The sequence below is a fragment of the Triticum aestivum genome, chromosome 5D (assembly GCF_018294505.1).
Source record: "Triticum aestivum cultivar Chinese Spring chromosome 5D, IWGSC CS RefSeq v2.1, whole genome shotgun sequence".
In the NCBI taxonomy this organism is placed as follows: Eukaryota; Viridiplantae; Streptophyta; class Magnoliopsida; order Poales; family Poaceae; genus Triticum; species Triticum aestivum.
In genome coordinates, this window is record NC_057808.1 from 121,308,348 (window position 1) to 121,323,576 (window position 15,229).

Consider the following 15,229-nt stretch of genomic DNA (forward strand, 5'->3'; position numbering starts at 1 on the left):
TTTGTGTTCAAATGCCGATGGTTCGATCCGCGGGAGGGGGTAAAACATACGTCTTCATTGCTCACTTTATTTTCCGCATTTAGTAGTTTTATGAGTTCCATCATGTCATACCGGAGGCTTACCTGGAGTACACACGCCAGGAGACCATGGCGTGGCATGAGAGGCTTTATGCACACCATGAGCAGAGGGATCGCCAAATGCAGCACGCTTTTCAAGAAATGGCGGTCGGCAGGTGTCCTCAGTTGCAGCCAGCACAATGTCCCCAGCACAACCAGTGCTCCTGACCTTTGAGGAGTTTGTGGCATAGAACACTGGCCCCTCGCCGGTTAGTTCATCCCTAATCTATTCACCCAAAGCATGTCATGCCTTTCAACACAGTCATATATCCCGTTAATATGTGTATTCAACATCCAGGGAACAGGTGGATCTACCATTGGCGGTGGTCTTCGCAGCACTCCCGAGTCACGGAGCCCGACCACTCCGATCCACCGAGGCGGAGGCAGAGGTGGAGGCGGTCTTGGCGGTAGCGCTGCCGCTAGCAGTGACGACCTGGGCTTCGGCGGTCTTGGCGGTGACGACCTCCGCGGTGCTCGACGTCCTGGCGCTTAAGCCTTTGGGTCACATTGTGGTGGTCTTGGTGGTGATGATACTTATATGCTTGTGATGTTTCTTATTGTTGTTTGTGAGATTCTTATATGCTTTGGTGGTGATGATACTTATATGTTTATGCTTTGCGATGCTTCTTATGATGTGTGATGATGAATTTGTTGTGTGATGCTGCTCCTTATTGTTATGTGATGCATATATTGCTGTATGATCCTTATATATGCTGTATATATTCAAATGAATTGAGCTGAAACAAAACAGAAAAAAGAAAAAAAACAGATAGAAACTATGCCGACGGCTAGGCCGTCGGCATAGAGCTGGCGTGAGCTCCCAGTCGCTGACACGTGGCTGGTCTATGCCGACGGTCTAGCCATCGGCATAGTTTCAAACTAAGCCGACGGCTAGGCCGTCAGCATAGCCCTGCCCCAGGAGAGCCTAGTTGCTACCACGTGGCAGGTCTATGCCAACGGCCTAGCCGTCGGCTTAGTTTGAAACTATGCCGACGGCTAGGCCGTCGGCATAGACCTGCCCCAGGGGTGACGCCTGCTCGACTCTTGGCACGTCTATGCCGACGACCTAGCCGTCGGCATACTTTCAAACTAAGCCGACGGCTAGGCCGTTGGCATAGACCTACCACGTGGTGAGCAGTCGTTGGTCAGCACTTGATGGCGGCCGCCGTTAGACGATAACGTTGCCGACAGCCAGGGCCGTCGGCATAGATGTACGGACACCGTCGGGATAGGGCCTATGCCGACGGCCTTTCTATGCCGACGGCCTTCCTGGCTACACCGACGGACATGTTGCCGACGGCCCTATGCCGACATGGGCCGTCGGCATAGGCCTGTCCCGACGGCCAGTCAGAGCTATGCCGACGGCCCTGGCCGTCGGCATAGGGTGCGATTTCGGTAGTGTGCCATGTCTAGGCGCTATCGGCCTCTAGCTACTATAATGGCTCTGGGGCGCGCGTGCGTGCGTACGATGTGTTGAACCTCCCGTGATGACGTTCGACTCACCGTGAGGTGCGACATTTCGTGTTTAGAAGAGCATGACTTTGGCCGTGTTTGGTTACCTACATTGTTTTTTGCCCTTTTGCATACTTGTCTCAGTTGGGCCTGGCTGAGCAAATGCAGGCAAAAAACCAACATCTGCACTTAGTTTGGTTGCCTGCATGTCCTCTCTCTGCATCGTAATGATGCCTCTATGCACCGCGTTTGGTTGCTCGTATTGTATGTGGTCAGATGAGTGCACGTTGTTTGGTTGCTTGCACGGAATAGGATTAAGACTTAATAGCTACCCATAACACACATTGTTACACTAGAGTGCCTCGGCGACAACGGTAGGCGGTGGTTGCGGCGGCGCGTCCAACATGACGAGCATGGAGTCGCGGGCGAGCGACCTCATCGGCGGCGCAGTGAACTATTTGCTAGCGCCATCGCCGCAGAGAAAGTCTATGTGGAGTAATGAATAGAAGGGCGTTGAGGCAGAGGATGATGAAGAAAAAATGCAGTGTGCCCGCATGGCGGCTTTAGTGTAGTAGGACGGGGAGGAGGAGGCCGAAAAGAATGGCGATGATGACGGGGCGAATGTAGTAGGACGCAGAGAAGGAGGCCGAGAAGAACGACGATGACGACATCGCCATTGTAGTAGGACATGAGCGAGAAGGTCGAGAGGAACGACGTCAATGATGGCTTAACATGGGAGATGACACAGAGAGGAACGGCGACCGAGCGAGTGTAGTAGGACGTGGGAGAGGAGGTTGAGAGGAACGAAGCTAACGGTGGCGCTAATGCAACACGCCGGAGGGAATGACAATGGCGACGACACCATTGTAGTAGGACGCGAGTGAGGAGGCCGAGAGGAACGACGCCGATGATGGCTTCAGTGTAGCAGGACATGAGAGAGAGTGCAGAGAGGAACGACGACCGCGTGGGTGTAGTAGGACATGGGAGAGGAGGTTGAGAGGAACGACGCCGGCGGTGGCACTAGTGTAACAGCACGCGGGAGAGGAGGCCGAGAGGAGCGACGCCGGCGGTGACGCCGGTGTAGCAGGACAGAGGAGAGGAGACAAAGCTTAAGGAGTGTCATTAACACAAATCACACATATGCGTATATACTTCACGAGGAAGAAGTCAGATTTAATCGGCTACGCTCGTCGAAAAAGAAAATGTGCAACACGAAAGTCGTGTGAAACTATAAGATGAAGCTACTGATCAAAGGAGAATTCAAACGGTCGACTGTGCGCGACAGATCTGACAAAATTCATCCAAAACAGCTCCAAACATAAACACGCAATTAAACATTTATGGTCGACGAAACTACAAACTGATCACAAAAATGAAACCATAATATCAATGCACATCTTTTCCATGTAAGCTTATCTCAAATTGATGCACCATTGTGTGGATTAGAAGGGACCTAAGAAAGGAGATTAGAGAAGGAGCTTAATGGAGGTGGAATAAGAAATAACGTACATGGTGTATACCGGTCGCATGGTCTCGTGCAAGAGGGCCCACCATGTGCGCTCGAAGTTGGCTCGCCTCAGCCTGGCCGGTAGAAACGGCCGATTTGAGCGTTCCTCCAGATGCAGGCTGAGAGGTGCTTTGAGTTTCATGCGGGCCAATTTTTCCATGTGACCCTATGTGGATAGAGGATAGTCTAGATCAATTTTGAGAAAAATCTATCTCTATATAGATAGGTATCTATGTGGATAGAGATAAAGAGGTAACCAAACAGGCCGAAAATATCCCGCGCGGGCCTGGCTGGGCCTAATGCAGGCTACCAAACGCCTCCTTTGATGATGTCTTTTCCCCGGTCCTGTATGCCATGGAACGGTTTGAATTTTAATTTTCGGTGATCACAGTGTGCGGGTGTGCCCCTCCATGCAACATCATCTTCTTCGGCAAGTGGTGATGATAATACAAGGTGACTATGGTTTGATGATGTGCTCAGAGTACCATGCCTAGAGTTATTGAGTATGAGTGTTTTACTAGATAAAACAGAGGGACAAAGAAGGGCGAAGGAAATCACCACTGCCTTGTCGGCCCGTCCCCCTTGTGTTCACTGGTGCAGCTGTACCCCTCCATGTAGGTGGCGCGGCCGAAGGGGCGTCATCGTCGGAGCTGGATCCGTTGGAGGGCTAGCGAGGTTGGAGTCGTCGTGGGAGGAGGAGACGATGTCGGTCATCGTCCGGACCGTGCGCTCCTGTGCCTTGGCCAGCCGGGCAACCTTCTCCTTGGCCGTTGGCCTCCGCCGCAACCTCGCGCTCCGACTGCTCGATGGCGAGCCATAGTGCTTTGGTGTTTTTGTGCCGGAGCCGGCCGGCACGTGTCGGTCTCCGTCGTCATGAGGGAGCATTGGAGCACCATGGCGAGGAGTTGGTCCTTTGAATCCACCGGCGCACGGGCGGGCACGGTGCGTGGCCAGCGCCTCCCGGTCGCCGCCCTCTCCCTCGCCTACTGCCGCTTGTGGTGTGCGGCCCGCGCCTTGGATTATGGCGTCATCGTCCACGTCGGTTATGAGCCCAAATTATGTGATGTTTTTAGTCTTTATTTTGTGCCTATATGGTAGGCTTTATGAAATTTTACTGCGTTCGCGCATTGCTTTTTGTCGGTTTTCCCCGCGATACGTCTTTGGAAGTAAATGGTGCATTAAGGAAAGAACTCCAGGAAATGGCGATGAAATCATGTCAATTAAAGTGATTATTATCTACCATAAAAGAATGAAGCGGTTGGGAGGAAGTTGGAGGCCGCACAGAACCTCCAGAGAGCAAGCCGACCTATGGTAGGAGCACAAGCGCTCGTACCAGTGATTGTACAAAGCGCCACCGCCTCCTCCTGGTCGACTACTTCCACCTTGCGAGATCGGATCGGAGATCAGACGCACATAGATACCAGACTCATCTAGAACGTAGAACCCTAGCCTCCCAAAGGCATCCAGAGGGGGAATTAGCAATCAGGAGATCGCCATATTCACCAGAACATACAAGGGGGCGCGACATCATCACCCTCCGTCACCCATCATCATCATCATCATCATCATCATCATCCATCTCATTGTAATAACGAACCCTTGTGGATCACTACGTGTATTACTTGTTTGATCCATCCATGTTTACCACCGTCATCCATGTGATGATTGTTGTTCCTATGTACGTGTAGAACCCTTAGTTCTCGGGGACATGGATGAACCTTGATATGTATATGAGCTGAAACGTTAATAAGGATATAAAATCCTCTGTTGAATGCGTGAACGTTGTGAAGGGGTCCCACTCAGCATTTTCGTCGTAAGGCCACGAAGAGAATTACTTTCATTGTAAAGGTTAGCAAGTGGTTGTAATTCGAGGGGACAGTAAAAGCTCTCACTCCTAGTATTTGCAATTGATAGGGGAATTACAGAGAAAACTTAGAGAGGCCGCGTCCAAGGGGAAACCCTTAATTACCATAGTGATGAACTACAAGGGAAACTATGGTAGTGGCATTGATGTCGGCTAGGACTAGGTCGGTATTTCCCCAAAGAGGAAGGGATGATGCAGCACAGCGACGTTAGGTATTTATCTCAGTGAAGAAACCAAGGTTATCGAACCAGTAGGAGAACCAAGCAACACAACGTAAACAACCCCTGCACACAGATAACAAATCCTCGCAACCCAGCGTGTAAAAGGGGTTTTTAATCCCTTTCGGGTAGCGGCGCCCCAAGATGGGCAAACGAACGTGAGGAAATTGTAGTAGATTGATAGATCGAATGCCAAACAAAATAAATAATAATAAATTGCAGCAAGGTATTTTTGTATTTTTAGTTTAATAGATCTGAAAATAAATGAAAAGGAAAAGTAGATCGCACAGGCAAATATATGAGAAAGAGACCCGGGGCCGTAGGTTTCACTAGTGGCTTCTCTCGAGAAAAATAGCAAACGGTGGGTAAAGAAATTACTATTGGGCAATTGATAGAACTTCAAATAATCAAGTCGATATCCATGCAATGATCATTATATAGGCATCACGTCCAAGATTAGTAGACCGACTCCTGCCTGCATCTACTACTATTACTCCACGCATCGACCGCTATCCAGCATGCATCTAGTGTATTAAGTTCATGGAAAAACGGAGTAATGCAATAAGAACGATGACATGATGTAGACAAGATCTATCTATGTAGAGATAGACCCCATAGTTTTATCCTTAGTAGAAATGATACATACGTGTCGGTTCCCCTTCTGTCACTGGGATCAAGCACCGTAAGATCGAACCCACTACAAAGCACCTCTTCCCATTGCAAGATAAATAGATCAAGTTGGAAAAACAAAACGTAAATATCAGAGAAGAAATACGAGGCTATAAGCAATCATGCATAAAAGAGATCAAAGAAACTCAAATACTTTCATGGATATAAAAAGATATAACTGATCATAAACTCAAAGTTCATCAGATCCCAACAAACACACCGCAAAAGAGTTACATCATATGGATCTCCAAGAGACCATTGTATTGAGAATTCAGCGAGAGAGAGGAAGCCATATAGCTACTAAGTACGGACCCGAAGGTCTACAAAGAACTACTCACGCATCATCGGAGAGGCACCAATGGAGGTGGTGAACCCCATCTGAGATGGTGTCTAGACTGGATCTGGTGGTTCTGGACTATGCGGTGGCTGGATCAATATTTCGTCGACTCCCCTAGGGTTTTGGGAATATTGGGTGACGACGACATGTACCTAGGGTAGGGTAATAGGCCTGACCTAGAAACCCTTCCCAAGGACACTGCCCTACAGTCAAATGCATTCAAAGTGTAGCAGCATTTACCGACTGAAATCACCTCAGAGTGCAACCCACTCGACCAACAATTCCACTCGGATAACCCAATTCCATTCGACCAGGATATAGTCATTCGACCATACCAGAAACCACTCGGAGTACAGAAGATCTAAAGTCACTCAGCATGGCAACGGTCAGGAGTTAACTCCATAGTCTTAATGATCATTTATATGTCTTTATTATACGCGTTACGAGTAACGTCTCACCTTAATGTACATTGAACCCCTTGTAACGTGGGCTGGCTGGGGTCCTGGTGCACTCTATATAAGCCACCCCCTCCACTGGCACAAGGATTCGGACCCCCCTGTAACTTCACGCATAATCCAGTCGACCAAGCCTCTGGGCACCGAGACGTAGGGCTGTTACTTCCTCCGCGAAGGGCCTAACTCGTAAATCTTTCATGCACAACCTCACCGTAGCTAGGATCTTGCCTCTTCCTACGTACCCCCTATTCTACTGCCAGACTTACTCCCACGACAGTTGGCGCCCACCTTGGGGCAGGTGTCTTAGAGACTTCCGGTGAGGTTGCAATTTTCTTGATCTTCATCATCATGGTTTCCGGCAGTGGTTTGGCTGAGGGCCGCGAGATCCGTCTCGGCACGCTTGTTTTCATCGCCGACGAAGCCGCCTGGCTCCAGGAGGCCCCCCTCGACGTCGAGACGCTCCCTGTCCGCGGGGCGATGCACTTTTGCGCGTGTGTCCACGACGTCCTCTTGCGGCAGCCGTCGACCCAGTATCGGTCGGCTCCCACAGCGTCTTCGCTCCCCGCTGCTCGGCATCGCAAGCGATCCGGTCGATCGCGGCTTCAGTGGTGGGTAAAGCATGCGGTGGCTCGTCAGTCGGCCACCCCTCAAGTCGCGGCAATCGAGCCCGACGAATCTCTCTACGAGCTATTCGACCTGCCGACTGGCTCCGTCGAGACCCTGTCCGAGTGCGACAGCAGCGACCCTGCGGCGGAAGTCTTGATGGTCGACACGCCACGCAGCCCGCCTGGTTTCCATCGCAGCAGCGGCGGTGATGGTGGTGGTGATCCGTCGCATGTTCACGAGGAATATCGTCCTGAAGCCCTCACTTCGCAGCAGAGGGAGGAGCTGCACCATCGCAACGTGGAGGCGCTCCACACTCCCATCGTCGGAGAGACCTCCGAGGCTTGGGCCTTGGAGGCTGTGCGCCTAGCCACTTTGGCTGAGCGCGCGCGACTGGAGAATCTTCAACATTCACTCGACGAGCGCGCTCGACGTCAGATCCCCGAATCCAGTCGACGACCGCGACAATTGTTCCCGCCTGAACCTCAGGTATACCGCACTCCGATTCAGAATCTCACAGCTGCATCCCGTATAGTAGAGTCGATTCAGCCGTCCCAATCAGAGGCTAGAAGAGGCTTGATGCAGATCCGAGCACTGCTCCGGGCAGCAGGCACTACTGCAGGATGCTGCTAACGCGACACTACGATCAGAGACCCGTCGAGAAACTGTGTGCGATGCAATAATCGCAAACAGTGCTGTATGAAAACCATCACAAATGTATAAAACGTTTGCGATGAAGGATGCATCAAACATGGTTCAGGTTTTAGTTGCGTGTGCGATGAAGGGCATACGGTTCAATTCAATTAACTGTTTGCGATGAGGAGGAACAAAAGAAACGGGCAGCCAGATGAAGGCGTGTGCGATACACATCATACGGTTCACTCGGATGAACTGTTTGTGATTAGGCAACACAAAAGAAACGGTCAACTAGATCAAGGTGTGTGCGATATTCGACATGCAGTTCACTCGGATTAACTGTTTGCGTTGAGACATGAGAACAGAAACGGTTCAACTTAACAAGACGTGTGTGATACACGGCAAACAGGTCTGTAATCAGAAATGTGTGTGAAGACCGATAATAACACAGACGGTTGCTGCTAATAAGACGTGTGTGTTGTGCGATGGGATTGCATACAGAACAACAACATACACACACACACACACACACACTTATAAGGACATGCTTGCATAACCAAATTAAACATCCACTTACATAGGTGGCTACTACAACCATGGCATTTACACACACCAAAGTAAACTATTACATGCATAATTACATAGGTGGCTACTACACACATGACATTTCCACACACCAATAAAGTAAACTATATATTACATGCATGATTAACTAGCATAAACGATCATCTGATCATCATCTACTTCTTGTGATGCTTGCTCTACTTGTGGCTCGATCCGGGCTCATCGATTTGGGTAACGAGGCACTTCCTCATGTCAACGATCCGCCTGTGCATCTCGTAGCATGTGTACACGCTCTTGGCCGCAAACCTGAGGTGAGGTCCATCCAGTTGCCGCATCCCGGCCCCGTGCCAGGATACGTGACTTGTTCTTTGGGCATCCTGCTTCATCTTTTCGTAGTAGGGGTCGATGATGGCTGAGGCGAGTTCGACCAAGGAGTCCTTCTTCGTGCTGCCCCAGACCGTGTACTGGTCATAGATTTCGACAAGGTTCTTGCAGGCCAAGCCCGTAACACTGAGCGCTTTTACATCATTGGTGGTATCCACCGTGGCGAACTTGTAGTCAGTGCTGTTGACAAACCTATTGAAACGGTCGCAAGGCTCCGTGGCCATGCAATAGTGGTAGATGAGGACATGATGGCGCACGCACAACTGGGCAACGAAAACCTTCTGATCTATGCCGGGACGATCGACGGTGTACTGGAGGTCGATGCCGACCACCTTGTACGTGTCTCCAGCAAGCAACTGCTCAACGGTGTTGATGTAGTCGTCCACCACGGCCGGGTCGTTGGTGTACACCACCGAGAGATCTGTCTCCCTCGTGTGGGTCTCCACTCTATGCTCGCAGAACTCCATTGGAGGCCGCCGGACATCCCCTCTCTATGTGTCATCGTGGGTGTCCTTGTTGTGTTGTGGGGCGCGATCGAAAGGTTGAAGAGACTAAGGTTATAATGGCTAGGGGAATTAAAGGGGAAGCCGGACGGCCAGGAATATCGGCAGGCCCTGATGGCAGTTCTAATTTGCAGCGCGTAACTCCATCGTGCCGCACGTAACTGCATCGCGTGGCAACGCGCGCGGCGCAACCGCATGCATATGGGACCCCCGACGTGATCGTGCGCATGCCCAACCACTGGCAGAGCGCACACGGAGGGACGCGAGCAGAGCGCTCCGCGGTCACCTCAAGGAAAAGTTGTCCACAAGCCGAGCGCGCCGATGGACACGAGCAGAGCGCGCCAACGGACGCGACAGAGCGTGCCGCGGCGCCTAACGGCGAGCACAGCGTGCTGCGGTGCCTAACGGCGAGCAGAGCTTGCCGAGGGACGCGAGCAGAGGACGGCACAGTGATACGTGGCAAATAAGACGAACTATGCGAGCGATGTCGGAGACATCAAGCATGAATCAGATTAGAGTTGCGTGTGCGATACGTGGCAGACAGTTGATCCATTAGAGCTGTTTGTGATGGAATAAGCCGTGTGTGTTGCGGGCAAACGCTTGCTGGTGTATAACCTTAAATTTAACCAAAAAAGTGTTAATGCATGTTACAAAAATTGTATAGCTGGAAACTATGTTCCAATACGACTCCAACGATATAATCTATGGCGACATGCATTCGTATTTTATTAGTTAAATCCTACTTATATACCAGGACGGGGGTATAGTAGGTAATTAAATCACAACTTTTTTTATTAACTTTATGTGTATGTGTCCTCTCGTCCTCCTCTCGCACGTCTTGTCACCCTGCTCCCGCAGACGGCTTACAGCGCAAGCTTGCGCAGCGCGCGCGGGCATTCTCTTGGCCAAACGGTGGCGCCAATGAACCGTCGGTGAGCCTGTTCCCACGCAACCTTGCAGGTTTCCGCACAAGCTTCCCTTCCCGACTCGGTGAAATCCCCCAAAATCCCAATGCTTACCGGCCTGCTATAAAAACCCTCATGGCCGACGAGTCCTGCGTCGCATTTTCCCCTCCCTCCCTGTATCTTATCTCGTTTGCTTCTTCCACAATCGCCAATGGCACCGGTACGTCGTCGTCGCTCAGCTACTCCGCCGTCATCAGAGGACAGCTCCAGCTGGGAGGCTACAGCGCGGCGGCGGCACAGTCCCCGGCGTAGTGTAGTGCGCGTGGCGTCCCTGTTGGGTGTGCGCGGAACACCCACCACACGCTTCGCCGCCGCTGCCCGTCGGCAGCTGTTGCCGGCCGCCGTTGCCACCACACCACCGTCGAAAGCCAGGGCCATCTCCCACTCCGCCGCCATGACCCGAAGGCGGGAGGTGGCCGTCGTGGCCGCCACCCCACTGCCGGCCACCGTGGCCGCCAGCCCACCGTCGACCGCCGGGATCATCACCCGCTCCGCCACCGCCGCCCGAAGGAGGGAGGCGGAGGTGGAGGCCCGCACGTGCGTCAGCGACCTTGCGCGCTACATCAAGTTCCCGCGGGAGGAGGAGGAGCGCCTCGTCGAGCATGCAAAGAGCCTTACCGCAACCGTGGCCACAGCACACGCCGACGCAGAGCGTGGAATCATGAGATCTATGTGCAGCCCGGCCGCTTCGAGAGGGATCGTCTGGAGCGGCACTGGGCGTTCGAGCTGGCGAGCGTCGCTGAACGTGCAGCAGCGGCAGGCGCCGTATTGCATTTGTCCAGCTTGTCGGTAGGCTCCTCCTCCTCCTCTGCCTCTTACTGAGCACGCTCGGCAGAGGAGAGGCTGCCGGAAGTAGCACAAAGCCCCTCCGTGGTAGTAGTAGTATTTAGGGGCTATTTTGTTCAGTTCATCTGACTATTGATCTGTGGTCGAACTGTACAACGTACTTAAAATTAGCTAGTATATATAGTTGAACTAGCTATTTCAGTACGTGGTTGGCAACAATCAGGGAGAAGTTTGGTCAGTTCAGCTGTCGAGTTGAACTGTTTGTATAAATTAAGAACGACTGCTTAATCTATGAATGAAATCTATGCTTAATTACTGAATTTTAGTTGCAAAAATTACATAGTGCTAATGATTTCTAGCTGCATATTTTGACAAATCGCAGTGTTACAACGATTGACAAATGGCAACGTTACTCAATCAACAAATGTAAATCTTTCCAATATGACAAATGGTAACATACCCAATATGACAGATGCAAATCTTACCAAATTGTTTGTACGTGGTTGCACATGGGTCATCCAAAACAACCGTTTGCGTTGAAGGGATGCACAAATCCTGCGCTGCTCTCACTTTGCATACGGGTGTTCTATCTAAATCGTTTGCAATCAAGAGCTGCAAAAATCCTGCTCGGCACATTTTCTCTTGGCTTCCTAGGGAAGCTGTCGGTTTGCATACGGGTATTCTAACTAAAACGTTTGCGATGTGTGTTTTATATTTAAAAAGCGAATTAAACTGCGGCTTGGGCGCCATTAATGGAGAGGATGCGACCAAGGCGGGCGGCCATGGAAGTCAAAGGGCTCGCTTCCCAGTGAGCCTGCGCAGCGTACAACTCGCACGCTTCCCGGTGATCCTGCACACTCGAGGACAACTTGCACGCCTCTCGGTCAGCCTGCGCACCGGATGACGCTCGCACGCCTCCCGTTTAGTCAAGGTCAAGCAGCTGTCCGCACGGCACCTTCTACATCCATTAAAACCAAGACATGTGTCTTCACGTGAATGGTTAACAAAATTTTGGATTTACTAGAATTTAAAAACCAGGCATCTCAATGTTTTGCCGGCAATCAACGGTGCCCTGGTGTTTGAAATTCATTCCCATTTTTTGCATGGGACCTAAGCATGCACCCAAGGACACAGATTTGATTTTTCAACCAATTTATATGCACTGGAGCATGTGCATGTAGTTCAAATTTTAATTATGCACATAAATGCATTAAAAACTCAGTTAATGCATAAAAATGTCCAAACGAACCCCGAAAAATCACAAAAATTCACACAACACTCCTGTTGTTCTATGTTGACACGAAAAAAATTGAAAGCAATAAGAGGCAATGGATATCGTTTCGTCCCCAGAGGTGGGACGTTCCCTACTGAAAACCATCATGCTTGTTGTGAGAAGCTCCGGTTTGTGAGAAACATATACTCAAACCTGCCCCAAATGGGACAAAATTTGTACCACGACATGTGGATGCTACTCCATGATAGCATGCCAAGTTTCATGAATTTCAGACGAGTTTTGGATTTACTATAATTTAAAAACCAGGCATCTCAATGTTTTGCCGGCAATCAACGGTGCCCTGGTGTTTCAAATTCATTCCCATTTCTTGCATGGGACCTAAGCATGCACCCAAGGACACATATTTGATTTTTCAACCAATTTATATGCACTAGAGCATGTGCATGTAGTTCAAATTTGAATTAGGCACAAAATGCATTGGAAACTCAGTTAATGCATAAACTGTCGAAACGAACCTCGAAAAATTCCAAAATTGAACACAACACTCTTGTTGTTCTATGTGACACTCAAAATTTATCGAAATCAATATGAGGCAACGGATATCGTTTCGTCCGCAAAGGTGGCACATTCCCTACCGAAACCATCACGCTTGTTGTGAGAAGCTCTGGTTTGTGAGAAGCTTATACCCAAACCTGCCCCAAATGGGACAAATTTTTTACCACGGCATGTTGATGCCGCTACATGATAGCATGCCAAGTTTCATGAATTTCAGACGAGTTTTTGATTTACTAGAATTTAAAAACCAGGTATCTCAATGTTTGTGGCCGAGTAACGGTGGCAGGGTGTTTGAAATTCATTCTCATTTCTTGCATGGGATCTAAGCATGCAACCAAGGACACATATTTGATTTTTCCGTAAGTTTATATGCACTTGAGCATGTGCATGTAGTTCAAATTTGAATTATGCGCATGATAACCCACAAGTATAGGGGGTCGCAACAGTTTTCGAGGGTAGAGTATTCAACCCAAATTTATTGATTCAACACAAGGGGAGCCAAAGAATATTCTCAAGTATTAGCAGTTGAGTTGTCAATTCAACCACACCTGGATAACATAATATCTGCAGCAAAGTATTTAGTAGCAAAGTAGTATGGAAGTAACGGTAACGGTAGCAAAAGTAACAGTGATGGTTTTGTAGTGATTGTAACAGTAGCAACGGAAAAGTAACTAAGCGAAGAACAATATGTGAAAAGCTCGTAGGCATTGGATCGGTGATGGAGAATTATGTCGGATGTGGTTCATCATGTAACAGTCATAACATAGGGTGACACAGAACTAGCTCCAATTCATCAATGTAATGTAGGCATGTATTCCGAATATAGTCATACATGCTTATGGAAAAGAACTTGCATGACATCTTTTGTCCTACCCTCCCGTGGCAGTGGGGTCCTAACAGAAACTAAGGGATATTAAGCCCTCCTTTTAATAGAGTACCGGACCAAAGCATTAACACATAGTGAATACATGAACTCCTCAAACTACGGTCATCACCGGGAGTGGTTCCGATTATTGTCACTTCGGGGTTGCCGGATCATAACACATAGTAGGTGACTATAGACTTGCAAGATAGGATCAAGAACTCACATATATTCATGAAAACATAATAGGTTCAGAGCTGAAATCATGGCACTCAGGCCCTAGTGACAAGCATTAAGCATAGCAAAGTCATAGCAACATCAATCTCAGAACATAGTGGATACTAGGGATCAAACCCTAACAAAACTAACTCGATTACATGATAAATCTCATCCAACCCATCACCGTCCAGCAAGCCTACGATGGAATTACTCACGCACGGCGGTGAGCATCATGAAATTGGTGATGGAGGAAGGTTGATGATGACGATGGCGACGGATTCCCCTCTCCGGAGCCCCGAACGGACTCTAGATCAGCCCTCCCGAGAGAGTTTAGGGCTTGGCGGCGGCTTCGTATCGTAAAACGTGATGAATCTTTTTCTCTGATTTTTTCTCCTCGAACACGAACATATGGAGTTGGACTTGAGGTCGGTGGAGCACCAGGGGGCCCACGAGGTGGGGGGCGCGCCCTAGGGGGCAAGCGCGCCTCCCACCCTCGTGGACAGGGTGTGGGCCCCCTAGTCTTGATTCTTTCTCCAGTATTTTTTATATATTCCAAAAATATTCTCCGTGAAGTTTCAGGTCATTCCGAGAACTTTTGTTTCTGCACAAAGATAACACCATGGCAATTCTGCTGAAAACAACGTCAATCCGGGTTAGTTCCATTCAAATCATGCAAGTTAGAGTCCAAAACAAGGGCAAAAGTGTTTGGAAAAGTAGATACGACGGAGACGTATCAACTCCCCCAAGCTTAAACCTTTGCTTGTCCTCAAGCAATTCAGTTGATAAACTGAAACTGATAAAGAAAAACTTTTAAAAACTCTGTTTGCTCTTGTTGTTGTAAATATGTAAAGCCAGCATTCAAGTTTTCAGCAAAGATTATGACTAACCATATTCACAATAACACTTAGGTCTCATGTTTACTCATGTCAATGGCATAATCAACTAGCGAGCAATAATAATAAATCTCGTATGACAACACTTTCTCAAAACAATCATGATATGATATAACAAGATGGTATCTCGCTAGCCCTTTCTGAGACCGCAAAACATAAATGCAGAGCACCTTTAAAGATCAAGGACTGACTAGACATTGTAATTCATGGTAAAAGAGATCCAGTCATAGTCATACCCAATATAAATTAATAGTAATGGATGCAAATGACAGCGGTGCTCTCCAGCTGGTGCTTTTTAATAAGAGGGTGATGACTCAACATAGAAGTAAATAGATAGGCCCTTCGCAGAGGGAAGCAAGGATTTGTAGCGGTGCCAGAGTTCGATTTTGAAATAGAGCTAAATAATA